General features: G+C 41.4%; 2 long non-coding RNA genes across 5 annotated transcripts in view; one reads left to right on the top strand and one right to left on the bottom strand.

The window, feature by feature from the left end:
- The first annotated feature begins 3,579 nt into the window (after nt 1–3,579).
- The window catches only part of LOC134351867 (uncharacterized), a 31,777-nt gene continuing 20,105 nt past the window's right edge, over nt 3,580–15,251 (top strand). For both annotated transcript variants that reach the window (XR_010019286.1, XR_010019287.1), the window contains exons 1-2: nt 3,580–3,727; nt 5,172–5,320. This is a non-coding gene — a long non-coding RNA (uncharacterized LOC134351867). The remainder of the gene's footprint in view (nt 3,728–5,171; nt 5,321–15,251) is intronic.
- LOC134351866 (uncharacterized) overlaps nt 4,572–15,251 on the bottom strand; it is a 63,987-nt gene continuing 53,307 nt past the window's right edge. For all 3 annotated transcript variants that reach the window (XR_010019285.1, XR_010019283.1, XR_010019284.1), the window contains one exon: nt 4,572–4,851. This is a non-coding gene — a long non-coding RNA (uncharacterized LOC134351866). The remainder of the gene's footprint in view (nt 4,852–15,251) is intronic.

The following is a 15,251-nucleotide window of genomic DNA, read 5'->3' on the forward strand; positions in this document are numbered from 1 at the left end:
TTTTCTCCAGTCCTGCAAAAAGGTCCCGAAACATTGATTGTACTTTTTTCCACAGATGCTGCCTGGCCAGCTGAGTTCCTCCAGCATTGTGTGTGTGTTGCTTGGATTTCCAGCATCCGCAGATTTTCTCTTATTTCACTCTGATCATGGCAGGAGTGTAATAATTCCATGACTTCCCCTCTATCTGCCATTTTGTTGAAAGCTGAGCTCATTATTGCAATTATTTTAGTGAGAACATCCCGTGGACTTGCTCCTCCTAATTGAACATGTCTTGAGAAATCCAGGACAGATTCAGTAGGCAAGTGGTTTTGTATATTGTTTGATGTTGAGCACATAACTAGAAACAGATACAACTTAATACCAGCAATTGCAATTCTATGAACACTATGAACGTTAGAGCTGATAACAGTTCTTTCATTTTAACTAACATTCAGATAAAATGATTAATGAAGTAATGCTGAGATCAAGGATCTAATACTGAGGCTTTATAAGGCATTGGTCAGACTGTATTTTGAGTATTGGGAGCAGTTTTGAACCCCTTATCTCCAAAAGGATGTGCTGGCACTGGAGATTCACGAGAATGATCCCGGGGTATGAAAGAGTTACGAGGAACATTTGGTGGCTCTGAGCCAGTGCTCACCGGACTTTAGAAGAATGAGGATGGATCTCATGGAAACCTATCAAATATTGAAAGGGCTAGACAGGGTAGATGTGGAGAAGGTGTTACCAACAGTGGGAATGTCTAGGACCAGAGGGCACAGCCCCAGAATACATGTCCCTTTAGATCAGAGTTGAGGAGGTATTTCTTTAGCCAGAATGTGGTGAATCTGTGGAATTCATTGCCACAGATGACTGTGGAGGCCAAGTTCTTGGGCATGTTTAAAGTGGAGGTTGAGAGATTCTTTATGAGTCAGGATATGGGGAGAAGGCAGGAGAATCTGGTTGATTGGGATAATAAGTCAGTCGTAATGGAATGGTAGATTAGACTCAATGGGCCAAATGCCCTAATTCTGCGCCTATGTCTGAAAACATAATGTGTGTACATTATTTAATGCAAGAATATGTACTCATAAGGAAAGCATTGTAGATGAAAAGATCTGTTTACATATTCTTCAGGTTACTTGTGCAAAAGAAAAGGTTCACATAATCCTTTACATTCGAACTTTGAAAATGTCATTGTTCAGCTTATAAACAAGGCAAGTTCCCACAATGGTGCTTTGCCATTTTCAATCTACTCAAAACATGAATTACGTTGAAAACCCCCATGTCAGAAGTTTAGCAAAAGCAGAGTGAACAACTGCAGAATATCAGACATATCTTCCACCTCCTCCAATGCTGCAGCTGTCCTCTTAGCTGAAACTAACCGCAGTCAACAACAGATGTCCCTCGAGCAAGAGAGGTCTCACAGAGTCCGATAATGCAGGGCATTTTCACGGGATCGGTTACATTGAGCCAACAGATGCCTATCACTTCCGTCAACAGTTGGGAAATAATCCCAGTTTTGCAACGGATAGTTGTCACATGGAGCCATATGTGTCCAGACGGTAAAGCTACTGAGGAAAACTAGTAGTCTGTTGCTCACCTGCTCTGAACTACCAGACACAGAATATCTCTCTCAACAGTCTTGTGATGGGACTAATTCATTTAAACATCGTGTATAACAAGGCTGTAGACAGAATTATTGACAAGTGAGCTCCCAACCTTCTGAGCATTTTGCCTGATGTCCTTCACCCCAACAATCATCTAACATGATAAAATAGTCTAGGAATTGGTATCACATAATGCAGTGCCCTATATTTAATTTAATACCTAATTACTGAAGGCAATTGGTAACTCCAAGATCACTTCATGAAATTATACAGCAATCCCCCATCTGCTGAGGTCATGGGGGGTACGCAGTGATGTTATTTAGCAAGCACCTTTGTTGTAATTTTGCTACCCTGACCATGTGCTTCATGAACTAAGAGGGTTTCAAACTTAGTGCCTGCTTCAGTGTTTGTTAAAGAGCCTATCCCCACCAAGTATTCCTCCAGCACACCTTCAGGTTGCCCCTCTGTAAAGAGCATCCATGTATGTTTCCTAGAGACCACTGCCCAACATGATCTCTGCTCTGGTCCTTCAACACCAGAGGGCCAGGTTTTCCCTCCCTATCACTCAGCCACCAGAGACAAACTTTCCACAAAGCAGCGCAGTTTTGAAAATCTGGTCCATATAAAAGCCCACACCATGGTAGGAAATCAGAGAGAGAGGTCTGCACTTCTCATGTGACTGGGGCATAGTGCGCACTTTATGCATGATTACATGCACAAGACCCGAGATTAATGATTCTATCATGCACACTGCTAAATGTGGAGCATTGGTCTCATGGAAAACAGAGCTCCTCTGCTTAATCATGTCACAGCCTATGCTTTTATATAATGAAGAATTTCAAACCAAACATATTCCTTGTATGAATATAATGGTTTGAATTAAGTTTTGAGTTGCTACTTTCCACAATACACAAAGAGAAGATGGACAGTTAATTACAAAAAAAAGTAGTATTTATATAGTGCCTTTCACATTCCTTGTAGGGCACCCCAAATTACTTCGTTAAATATCTGCTATCTCTTCGTATTTGGTCCTCTGATCTCATCAGGCTAACTGCTGCCAATAATATGTTGCTCCTTCTGAAAACTTCCTATCTTCTGAAACTCTGAAAATCTTCTGAACTCCTTGTCTATCTGGTCCTCTCTCAAACAAGAGAAAATCTGCATTTGCTGGAAATCAAAGGAATACACACAAAATGCTGGAGGAACTCAGCAGGCCAGGCAGCATCAATTGAGACCCTTTGTGATGAGGGGTGTATTACAGTGTGTATTACTATCTGGTCCTCTGCCTCCTCCATCAATGAGTTGCCTTTGGACAAACTACAGATACCCCAACAGAGTGGTAATGTTGATATGGGACTGGGTGCCTGGTATTGGCTGCATTTGTAATATTTCCTTGGACAACTCCCGCTTTTCCCTTTCTACACATCACCTAACCTTGTGCTAAGTTCTGGAAGACTCCCTCTGTGCTCTCCTTTAAGCTGCTCTTTAAACCCTCTCTTTGAACAAGCTTTTGATCACCTGTTCTAATATCTTGTAATAAGCCTCATTGTCGCATTTAGCACAATTTATCTTCTTGCCACAAACACTGGGACAATTAAAGGTGCTGCGCATTGCAAGCTGTTGTTGTTACCATTGAAATTGCCGAAAATTTGTCCTCCATGATGTTCAATTGGTTAACATCTGGATTTAATCTCTGCCAAAGGCCTTTTAATGGCAGCTCATTCAAAGGGCTAATCAGTCTGTGGAGCTGCTGCCAACCTACATTGCTTTGCAATTATCTCATTCCATTCATTCCCCAGAGAGCAAAAACTGCAGGGGAGGGAGGGGGCTGGATTGTATCCATCAAGTTCTGTAAGCTCACACACCCTGTACACTCCTGCTAATGTCATTATGTTCAGAGAGAGATAAGCTCAGGCTCTGCTGTCAATTATCCTGTCCGAAAGGCTAAGCAAACGGTCCAGTGGAAGTTAATAAATTACTAGCATTTTATTATAAACTGGCAGTTATGCTTCTCAAATACACCTTCAGCTTACAAATTACAGGATCCGCACAGGGGAACGGCGTGGGAAAGTGGGAGACAAGCCCCAGGCATAACTTTTTGCTTATGGATCTTAGTCATGTGTTTGAGCATTAAAAAAGTAAGTCCATGACTATTGTTTGTCTTATTTAAATAAGCCAATAAAAATAAACAGATAAGACTATAGGCAAGGGGTTGAAAATCATGACCAGATTAAGAAACGTAGCTGAACTTTCTCACATATGAAATAGGGTTGACATATCACTTGTCCTTTTTGATCGTTAACATCCTCTCAAAGTTCGTATGTGGGTGGTACACAAGAACCACAAAGACAGTACACCAAAAGACAGCTGTGTCACTGTATATGCTGCAAAGCTGTACCTTCATCACAGGGCATTGGTGGGAGGCACTGGAGGAGATAAAAGGGGGAACAAAATGAAACCAGTACTGGGTTTATGAAAATGTTGTTCAGTATTGATGTCAGAGAGGAAGAGCAGGCCTGAGGTTTACAGTGAGGCAGGGGGAAGGGGAGGAGATGAGCAAGCAAGCAAGAAAGAAGGAAAGAACAGTAAGGTTGTTGCAAGTGAGTTTTTCATTGCATCTGCGCACGTGTACTTGTGATAATAAATTTGACTCAGCTCAATCTTTCAAAAATAAAGAGAAGAAAAGGAAGCGAGAAAGAGGAAAAGAGAAAGGGAAAGAGAGAAACAGAAAAAAGAGAAAGAAAATGAAGGGGTGGTTGAGAAGAGAGAGCAGATGGAGAAATTGAAAGAGAGACAATGAGAAAGAGTGAAAGAAGAAGTGCAAGAAGGAAAAAGAAAATGAACACCAGCAGAATATTCACCAGTCAATAGAAAGTGCAATTGCCGGTAGCCTCTTGCTGCCCTGGGAATGCACATTCTCTATTGTTTCCAAATAAAAGTAGTAATGCCAGGATAGAAGGAGTTGACTCTAACCCAGGAACACACATAAATACGAAGTACATTTATTATCCAAGTGTGTATACTGAACACAACCTTGAGATTCATCTCCTTACAGGCAGTCATAAAAAAAGACTGCCAAACACCCAATGTGCAGGGGAAAAACAAAGCATGTAAACCATAAAAGTAAGCAAGTAACATTTGGAACTGAAGTTGGTGAAAGTGAGTCCAAAGCCACGAAACCAGTCACAGCCGGTCCAGGAGCCTGTTGCAGACCACAGCCTCAGGTCATCGCAGAGACGAGTAAGCCTCGTGGAACAGCCAGCTGAAAAGTAAAGCAGAGTGAGGGGTGACTCAGTCTGAATGGTTACAGAATTGCTCAAATACTGGCAAAAATATATTTCAAACTTTGCAGTGATCTTGAGTTATCGTCAAGCACAGGACCAAGCTCTTTTGCCCAGAGTCCGCCCTAACCAAAGAGTACCCATTTATACTGATCCTACATTGAATCCATTTTATCCTCCTCATATTTCCACCAATTCTCTCCAGATTCTATTGCTCACCTACAGGGCCAATTTACAGTGGTCAATTAGTCAAAGTCAAAGTAAATTTATTATCTAAGTATATATATTCATTTTCTTGCAGGCATTTACAGGAAAATAAAGAAATACAACAAAATTTATGAAAAACTATACATAAACAAGACTGGCAAACAACCAATGTGAAAAAGGAGACAAACTGTGCAAATAAAAGAATAAATAATACTGAGAACATGAGCTGTAGAGGCCTTGAAGGTGAGTCTCTATGTTGTGGAATCAGTTCAGGGTTGGTGCTGAGTGAATTTATCTACACTAGTTCAAGAGCTCGATGGTCATAGGGTAATAACTTCCTGAACCAGATGGTAAGGAATCTAAGGTTCCTCCTGCCTGACGGTAATTTGCACTACTAACTTGCACGTCCCTGGGATGTGAATGGCCCAAGGAAGCCCACGCGATCAATGGGGAATGTACAAACTCCACACAGCTAAAGCCAGAGGTCAATATTGAACCTGGGTCAATGGGGCTGTGAGGCAACAGCTCTGCCAATTGTGCTACTGTGCTGGAAATACAGAATTAATATTCTACAGATCTTCAGTGATGTTGTTCAGTGGTGAGGAAAGGAAAGAGAAGTAAAGCAGAAAGATACTGTTTAATGTGTAACTGACAGAGGCACAGATGACAAAATTAATGCAAACTTTATTTTATTTTTTTGTTTATTTGCTCAATCAGAACCAACATCTCAGATTTAACAAAATGGTAACTGCCGCCAGTCAAGTTAATAATTTGAAGTCTCAGTTAATTAATGATAAATTTCCAATACTATTGTTTAGCACAGAAAATTAATGTACCCTAGCAAATTACACGTACTCCCAATCATTGTTTCCAGCATGCCAAAGTACAAACTTCTGCCTTTTTTTAAACGATAACTTGCATTTCTATTGAGTGTTAATATCCATGAATTTTTCACAAGAGCATTAGCAAAGAGCGTTGAGCCACAAAAGGATGTTAAAACAGGAAAGGGGGAAACATCAGAACTTGGAAGGTGACTGAAAACACAACTATCAAGTACAGATTGATTAAATTCAAGGGTGTGCAAGATACACATACGGTTTTAGGGTTACGGTAAAGAAGGTATTTGTAACCTGGGTGAGAAAATTGATATGTCCTTGGTCTGGGAACCAATGCTGAGTGGTAGGTGAACAGAACAATGCAAAAGCTGGGACACTTGGGAGTGGTTCAGCACAAGTTTAAGCCGTGTGGAAGATGGGAACCCAGATGTGTATATTGAGGCCAGGAGGTTTCCAACAGCGGAGAGACACAGCTGCAGTTGATCACTGCTACAGAGATAGTTGTTGTCGGCATTAGTGATGGAGAGAAGGTGTACTTGTCACAGGATCAAAGGTCAAACATAGCTCCAATGTAACAATTAAGCTGGCCCGTTTTCAGGTTTTATGATAGGACCAAATGTAATGACTGCTTTTCCCAATATTTCATTAGAGTGAATTTCTGCTCATCCAGTACTGGGAGTCATTTGAACAGCTGGACAAATCAGAGACTGCAATGGTTTAAGAGAAGGCATGATGAGTGTTTATATACCCACTTTCCTGGAACCTCCTCCTAGCAAAGCTAAGATGGAAACTTGCTCGTACCACTGGAGCCGAACTTCTGAGGTCGAGAGAGTGGAACTGCTATGGTGCAATGGCTTTTCCACCTATAAAACAGGTCTCCTGTCATTGTTGGATATGACCATATCCTTGTGAAAGGATGCAAATGTATGAGTGACAGCAGCAAGTTGTTTGGTTGTGACATGTTTATTCTGCATGTACTCCAGCAACAGCACGAGCTCCCCTGCTATTGGTTCTCAAATGGAGGAACACCAACTGCCAGACAACTCAGTGCATCCATACTCTTGTAATATTCATCCTCGTACTTGAGAACACCGTTGTATCCAACACTGCAGTCTGGCTGAGGCCACCCTGAATCACATTTACTACCTTATAGGGTTTGTGCCAGATTTCCTCACGTTATAAACGCATGACTTTTGTGGATCCATACACAACAATAAACACCCTTAAATAAAACAGTCTTGAAAAAACTCTGCAGTAATCAGACATCATTGTCACTGAAGAACACAGGCGGCCAGTTTCACTGCAGGCAGCCATTTAAGAGCTTTGGAAACAGACAAGCAATCACTTCAACTTATATCTGTGCAACAATTTAACTATGTAATAGCCACTAGTACTTCAAACCCATTGAAATCACCCATGGAGCATGAGACATTCTGATTCTGTGCAGTTATTGCTAGGTAGGCAAAGATGGTAGATAGATGTTCATGTTAATTGGCCCTCATCAGCATCATTCATTACAATATTGTGCAGGTATGGTTACCATATTGGGCAATTTTGTTTATTTTCCAACTTACAGACAAAACAACATAAGACATCCGTAAAACCAGAACTTACTCGGAACACTACAGAGGCCTGTAGACCATTAAAATTGTAAGTTCTAGTATATAAGTACTTGCTTATATTTTTCACTCCCACCATCAATTGATAAACCTTGCTACTCAAGTTGTGAATCTTGTATCCTGTTTTGGTTAAGAGATATTGATGCTGAATTAGTAGGTCACTCATCCCCATTCTCCATACCGTGTGACAAAATTGTCTCACTGCTCTAAGGTGATGCATCACGAGATGCAGATGTAACTCTGTTGGATCATGGTGAATAGAAATCTGCAAATTCACCGAAACTCTTCCCATCCCCTGGGCACAACTCCTTGCTTCTTTACTTATTTCCACATTACCATGCAATTCATGTCAAGATCTTAACTCTTTGCTTAAAAATAGCAGATCTCGATGATGGTACTTTGTATTTTATTTGATCTGGTTATCAATTTTTTAAAGTTTAATAATTTTTATTTTTATTATTTAATTTATTTTAAGAGTTTTTTTAAATACTTCTGAGTACAAGGCTTACATTCAGGCATTCAGAGTATTTTGATTACTTTGACAGCCTGCAATGCTGGTGGCACAGCACAGCATTTGCAGTTGAAGCATTCTAAGTAGGCTATCAGCTTTGTCAAATTGGTTGGAATAGCCTGCATCCAAAACTACTTGGAACTTGTCCTCAGTTGGGTGGAGTATTTTTAATATCTGTCTTGCAACTGAGATGGAGCACATCCAAGGAAGCAAAGGCAGATTTCTTTCCAGAACCATAATTCTGCTTCTTCAGTCATCAAAATCCACATTCTAGGTTCTCTTTCTATCTCTTCTCCATCTTTCCGGTCATGAAACTATCATATGGGCATCCTATAAGACCTTTGTTTAAACTATACATTGTCTTCTGGAATAAGTCTGTAGCTGAAGCCATCCCAAATTTTAGTTTGTTGTATTGGAAGAGTTCAAGGTGAGAATTTACCTTGAGTGCTGGGACATACAAAGACGTAAATTCAGAGTAGGAGCTGACCAGTGAGGCCCTCAAGACTGCTTGACCATTCAATAAAATCTTCATTGATCTGACTGTAACCTCTGCTCCATATTATCATCTGCCCATGGTAACCTTTCACGCAAATCCTCTGCCTTAAAGATACTGAGAGATTTTCCTACCAATCTGAAGTCAAGTATTCCAAACACTCACATCCGTCTGTGAGATAAAAGATTCCTTTTGGCTGTTTTAAATGGGTGAACCCTTTTTAAACACTGATCCCCTCTAGATTGTCTTACAAGAGGAAATAGCTATCATATCAAGATCCCTCACGATCTAACATGTTTCAATCAAGTCCTCTCATATTCTTCTAAACTTCAGCGTATACAGGTCTAGCCTGAGTCACTTCTCACAATGAGGCAATTTGTACCTTCCAGGAATTAGACTAGTGAAACTCCTCCTTTCAATTAACGTACATACTTCCTTAAATATGAAGACCTAGGATCGTGATGTGATTTCATCAATATCCCATCTGACTTAAAAATTTCCTCCTTGACATGACGTTCAATTCCCCCTACTACAAACCAATAACTTTCAACTAGCTTTCCTATTTATTTTCTGCACCTGTGTGTATGAGCCACGCACTTGTTTTCAATCTGCATTGTATTCTGGGTTGCATGTCTATTACGCTTATTGTGGTAACTAGTCTCATGAGTGGGGGCATGGTAAAAGCAAAGAGAATAAGTTAAGTATTCGTGCTTTGTTCCGGGCATTGGGAGCTGGAGACTGACAGACGTCATATCTTTTGTTGACCGTTTAAGTTCACTTAGTTACACTTAATTACATTTAAGTTTCATCGCTTCAAGATTGTTTGTTTTGCTAGTTGCTGATAAAGGATCGAATATAGTTCTTTGACTTTAGGAACATTGTTTTTGGAGTGACTGGAGGGCACATCATACAATGATATCAATCCGTGGGGGTCACCAGCAGCAGCAATTGATTTGTTAGAATTGGCTGCTACGCTGCACAGCAGCCTTTTGTGAATCATGTACTAGGACACCCAGATCCTTCTACATCTCTGAGCTCTGTATCCTCTTCTACGTTCTTTTCTGATGGACTGGATTACTGCATATTCCCACAATTTATTCCATTTGCCAGATTTATGTGAACAATATATATCTTGCCCTGTTACAACCTTATGTTCTCTGCTTATTTTGCTTTCCTACCCATGTTCATGTAATCACAATTTAGCAATCTAGGTGCTTTTGTCTATGGAGGAATGCGAAAAATCTAAAGTCAATTTTGACTCAAAAACTCCTGAAAGTAGGGATTAATTATAGGGAAAAATACTCTAGATTTTAACTTCTGCCAGTTGTTCAGGGTTGACAGTTAGATTGTCTTATGATCAGTTCCAGAGTAAGTACTTATGAGATTTCTGAAAACAGGTCCTTATGTTATAATTATCGTTGATTTATTTCCTTCATTTGTCATCAGACTGATTGGAAAAACAGTTTGTGACAACAAAAAACATGCTGGAAATAATCTTAACAATCAGATTGTCTCCAACCACTAAATGCATCATTATCGTGTCAATACCTTAGAAAATATCTTGTTTATATAAAACGGAATGGTTTCCATACTTCCATGTCTGAATCTGGCAGTGGTCAATACCTCTGAACTGATCACGAAGAATAAGTGGATGTAAGAACCAATAGCTGTTTCACACTAATATAGAGGAAGTGAAGATAATACACTGCAGGGAACACAAATAGAAATGTAGCTGCTACGTTACTTCTACCAATAAAAACTGAATGCATTCAGTTTATCTTGGTGAAAGAGGTATTTAAGATTAGAGAAGGGTTTTTATACGGTGGATATATTGCAGTGTTCAGTGCCTGCCAGCAAGACCAGAAATAGTGTTCATAAATATAAGGCCATTTAACAGTAAACTCAGGAGATGCTCCATCCAGAAAACAGCATGAATGATCCATCAGAGATGGAATCCAAGCTCATGTGAGTGACAAACTTAAGTCATCAAAATGCTGTTCAGGTTATGGAAAAATTGAATATGCCATGAACTCAGTACAGAAGATTGAGATCCTGTTTACCGCAAGGCTCAGTGCTGGGACCCCAGTTGTTTACAATATATATTAATGACTTGGATGAGGGAATTAAATGCAGCATCTCCAAGTTTGCGGATGACACGAAGCTGGGTGGCAGTGTTAGCAGTGAGGAGGATGCTAAGAGGATGCAGGGTGACTTGGATAGGTTGGGTGAGTGGGCAAACTCATGGCAGATGCAATTTAATGTGGATAAATGTGAAGTTATCCACTTTGGTGGCAAAAATAGGAAAACAGATTATTATCTGAATGGTGGCCGATTAGGAAAAGGGGAGGTGCAACGAGACCTGGGTGTCATTATACACCAGTCATTGAAAGTGGGCATGCAGGTACAGCAGGCGGTGAAAAAGGCGAACGGTATGCTGGCATTTATAGCGAGAGGATTCGAGTACAGGAGCAGGGAGGTACTACTGCAGTTGTACAAGGCCTTGGTGAGACCACACCTGGAGTATTGTGTGCAGTTTTGGTCCCCTAATCTGAGGAAAGACATCTTTGCCATAGAGGGAGTACAAAGAAGGTTCACCAGATTGATTCCTGGGATGGCAGGTCTTTCATATGAAGAAAGACTGGATGAACTGGGCTTGTACTCGTTGGAATTTAGAAGATTGAGGGGGGATCTGATTGAAACGTATAAGATCCTAAAGGGATTGGACAGGCTAGATGCAGGAAGATTGTTCCCGATGTTGGGGAGGTCTAGAACGAGGGGTCACAGTTTGAGGATAGAGGGGAAGCCTTTTAGGACCGAGGTTAGGAAAAACTTCTTCACACAGAGAGTGGTGAATCTGTGGAATTCTCTGCCACAGCAAACTGTTGAGGCCAGTTCATTAGCTATGTTTAAAAGGAAGTTAGATATGGCCCTTGTGGCTACAGGGGTCAGGGGGTATGGAGGGAAGGCTGGGTTCTGAGTTGGATGATCAGCCATGATCATAATAAATGGCGGTGCAGGCTCGAAGGGCCGAATGGCCTACTCCTGCACCTATTTTCTATGTTTCTATGTTTCTATGTTTAGATGAGGGACAATAATCTATTGTGTGGTGGATCACAGAAGCAGCCTGACCACATGGTAAGGAGAGATTCCTTGAACATTCCCATAAATATTTTATTGACATATCCCCCATTTTGACTCCGCTCCCAACCTCACCTTTGTGAGAATCTCAAAGGGTCTAGTGTCCTTCCTGGAAGGTCAGCCGAGCCAGTGGAGTCCGATTCACAGCTGTGGCTGGGAATGGTGGAGCCAATGGTCCAGAGCTATGGCTTGTGGGTCAAGCAAGGAGAGTTGTATTGTCAGGACTACATGAGATTCAGAATTGAGTGATTAATCTGGTACCAACAAATGGGGACTGACGTCTTAAGCTGTTGGAGTAATTTCTGACTGGGCTTCAGGTTTCCAGATGGACAGCAGAAGAACGCAACAAGTTTTAAAAAAAACTGAAAATGGAGCTGAATTTGGCTGTGCCCAGTACATCTAGTAACTTTGCAATTTGCCTAGTGCTACAATAGGTCAACAGCAGATGCAATCTCAATGGCTCTTTACACGGCTTTGGAAAACCTGGATAACACAAACACCTATGTCAGGATGCTGTTCATCAACTATAACTCAGCATTTAGTACCATCATTCCCACAATCCTGAACTTGGACTCTGAACCTCCCTCTGCAATTAGATCCTCATCTTCCTAACAGAAAGACCACAATCCGTGCGGATTGGTGATAATGTATCCTCCTCGCTGACGATCAACATGGGTGCACTTTACAGGTGTGTGTGCTTAGCCCACTGCTCTTTATACACATGACTGTGTGGCTAGGCATAGCTCAAATACCATTGATAAATTTACTAATGATACAATGATTGTTGGTAGAATCTCAGATGGTGACGACAGGGCATACAGGAGTGAGATATGCCAGCTAGTGGAGTGGTGTCACAGCAACAACCTGGCAATCAACGTCAGTAAGACGAAAGAGCTGATTGTGGACTTCAGGAAGAGTAAGACAAAGAAATACATACTAATCCTCATAGAGGGATCAGAAGTGGAGAGAGTGAGTAGCTTCAAGTTCCTGGGTGTCAAGATCTCTGAGGATCTAACCTGATCCCAACATATCTATGCAGTTATAAAGAAGGCAAGACAGTGGCTATACTTCATTAGGAGTTTGAAGAGATTTGGTATGTCAACAAATGCATTCAAAAACATCTATAAGTGTACCGTGGAGAGCATTCTGACAGACTGCATCACTGTCTGGCATGGAAGGGCTACTGCACAGGACCAAAAGAAGCTGCAGAGGGTTGTAAATCTAGTCAGCTCCTTCTTGGGCACTAGCCTACAAAGTACCCAGCACACCTTCAAGGAGCGGTGTCTCAGAAAGGCAGCATCATTATTAAGGACCTCCAGCACCCAGGGCAGGCCCTTTTCTCACTGTTACCATCAGGTAGGAGGTACAGAAGCCTGAAGGCACACACTCAGCAATTCAGGAACAACTTCTTCCCCTCTGCCATCCATTCCTAAATGGACATTGAACCCTTGGACACTATCTCACTTTTGTAATATATATTAGTTCTGATTTTTTGCACATTTTTAATCTATTCAATATACATATACTGTAATTGACATACTGATTTATTTTTTTCTTTATTCTATATTATGTATTGCATTGAACTGCTGCTGCTAAGTTACCACATTTCATGACACATGCTGGTGATAATAGACCTGATTCTGATTCTGAATAAGCAGTTAGAAATTGGTGACAAAACCTTTTGATAAACAGATAGAGGAGCTAATAGCAATTATCAATTATCAGTTCTACTATTTATTTGCTACATTTATAGAAACAGCAAGAATGAACCCTGAGAAAAGACATTTGCTCGTAATTGGATAGGTATTTGGAAAGGAAGATCTTGCAGGTAAAGTAACAGGGGTGTAGGGACTAATCAGGTAGCTCTTACAAAGACTGGCACAAGTACACGAGTTGCCATCTCTGGTGTGCATTCTTTGATTTATCTGCACATGGAGATGTCCGTGGGAGAATGCTGCCGACTGGCACATTCTCGGCTGCAGGAGTACGTGCTGAGGGACGCACTGAAACTCGGTGCAGCCACCGCAAGGGCCTGGTGGGGAAGGACCACAGTATAGGTTTCTCCACCCGTGGGAGTGGGAGGGGTCGGTGGGCGGGGAGTATACCCCTCAACAATGATATGCTAAGCTGAACTACTGGAGTGCCACGTGGGTGGCTATAAATACGGATATGTACCGAGTATAATGGAAACGTATGTAAAGGATGAAAAGTTATTGAATGGTTTATTGTATATATTTATTTTTGAATAAAGTATATTTTGAAATTTAAAAAAAAATCTGCCAGAACCAACATTCACCCAAAGATGCTGGGATTAGGGATGCTAGAGAGCGAAGCAATTGAGGCAGGGAGAGGAGGAAAGAAGAGGGAAGGCTGGAAGAAGGAGGTAAGGGAAAAGAGTGCAGAGAGGGGAATGGAGTAGAAGAGTCAGATTCAAGGGGTGGGGTGAGGAAAAAGGGAAGAGATGAGGAAAAGGGGAAGGGTGGAGTGAGGGTTCTGAGGAGGAATTTAGTGATGAGAACACGAGCATTGAAAAGGTAACTTAGACTACATGGATAGCAATATAGGCCTTAAGTGGGCAATGGGAATCTTGGTCAGCACGGCGTAGCTGGGCTGAAGAGTCTGCTTCTGTGGTGTATGATCCTAAGATTCATAACTCACATTCAAGTGTGAGCCCAACATGACAGCCTGTTTCTCCCGATTCACACAACAGTGTTGAGAACTGAAGGGTGGGAGCAGGGAAGTTTCATGGGGTTGGGCAACCAGTCACATGGGATTTCCCTAGAAACACTACAAAGGCTTCAAAGCTGTGGTCTCACAGAGTGCCTAAATAAATGTAAAAGGTTTAATCCTGTGGCTGGATCCAAAGTCGGGATAGGAAGAGCGAGCAGGAGTGAACACTTCAAAGATTCAAAGTACATTTATTATCAAAGTATGTTTGCAGTATACAACCCTGAGATTCATCTTCCCTATGGACAACAAAGAAACCATGGAATCCATTCGAAGAAAAACATCCAACTCCACCCTCCCCCCCAATACACACAAGCTAAAAGAAAACAAATCACAACAAAAAGAAATGAGCAAAAAAAAACACAACTGACAGAGAAAGAGTCCAGGCATATCCAGTTCTGCTCAGTGTTTATCTGCAGGCCGCCCCTGTTCAAAATCACCCAAAATAACAACAAAAAAAGGAGCAACCAGAAACCAGAAACACATAGTAACATGAACTAGAGTCCAATCCACAAACCGCCTCTATTAAACCTTACCCAAGACCCAGGGTTCTGGCATCATCCTCCACTCAGAGTCAGAATTGTCTTTATTTATTTTTGGGATCTGTGCATCACTTGTGAGGACAGCATTTATTGCTTATCTCTGATTGCCTTAAGAAGTTGGTGGTAAGTCGCCTTCTCAAACACCCACAGTCCTTCTGGTGAATGTGTTCCAATACTCCAGATGGTGGAAGAGTTGCAGGATTAAAGAAAAGGCAACACACACAGAATGCTGGAGGAACACAACAGGTCAGTCAACACCTATGGAAATGAATCAACAGTCAAGGTTTCAGGCCGAGACCCTTCGTCAG

The sequence above is a fragment of the Mobula hypostoma genome, chromosome 9 (assembly GCF_963921235.1).
Source record: "Mobula hypostoma chromosome 9, sMobHyp1.1, whole genome shotgun sequence".
NCBI classification, from domain to species: domain Eukaryota; kingdom Metazoa; phylum Chordata; class Chondrichthyes; order Myliobatiformes; family Myliobatidae; genus Mobula; species Mobula hypostoma.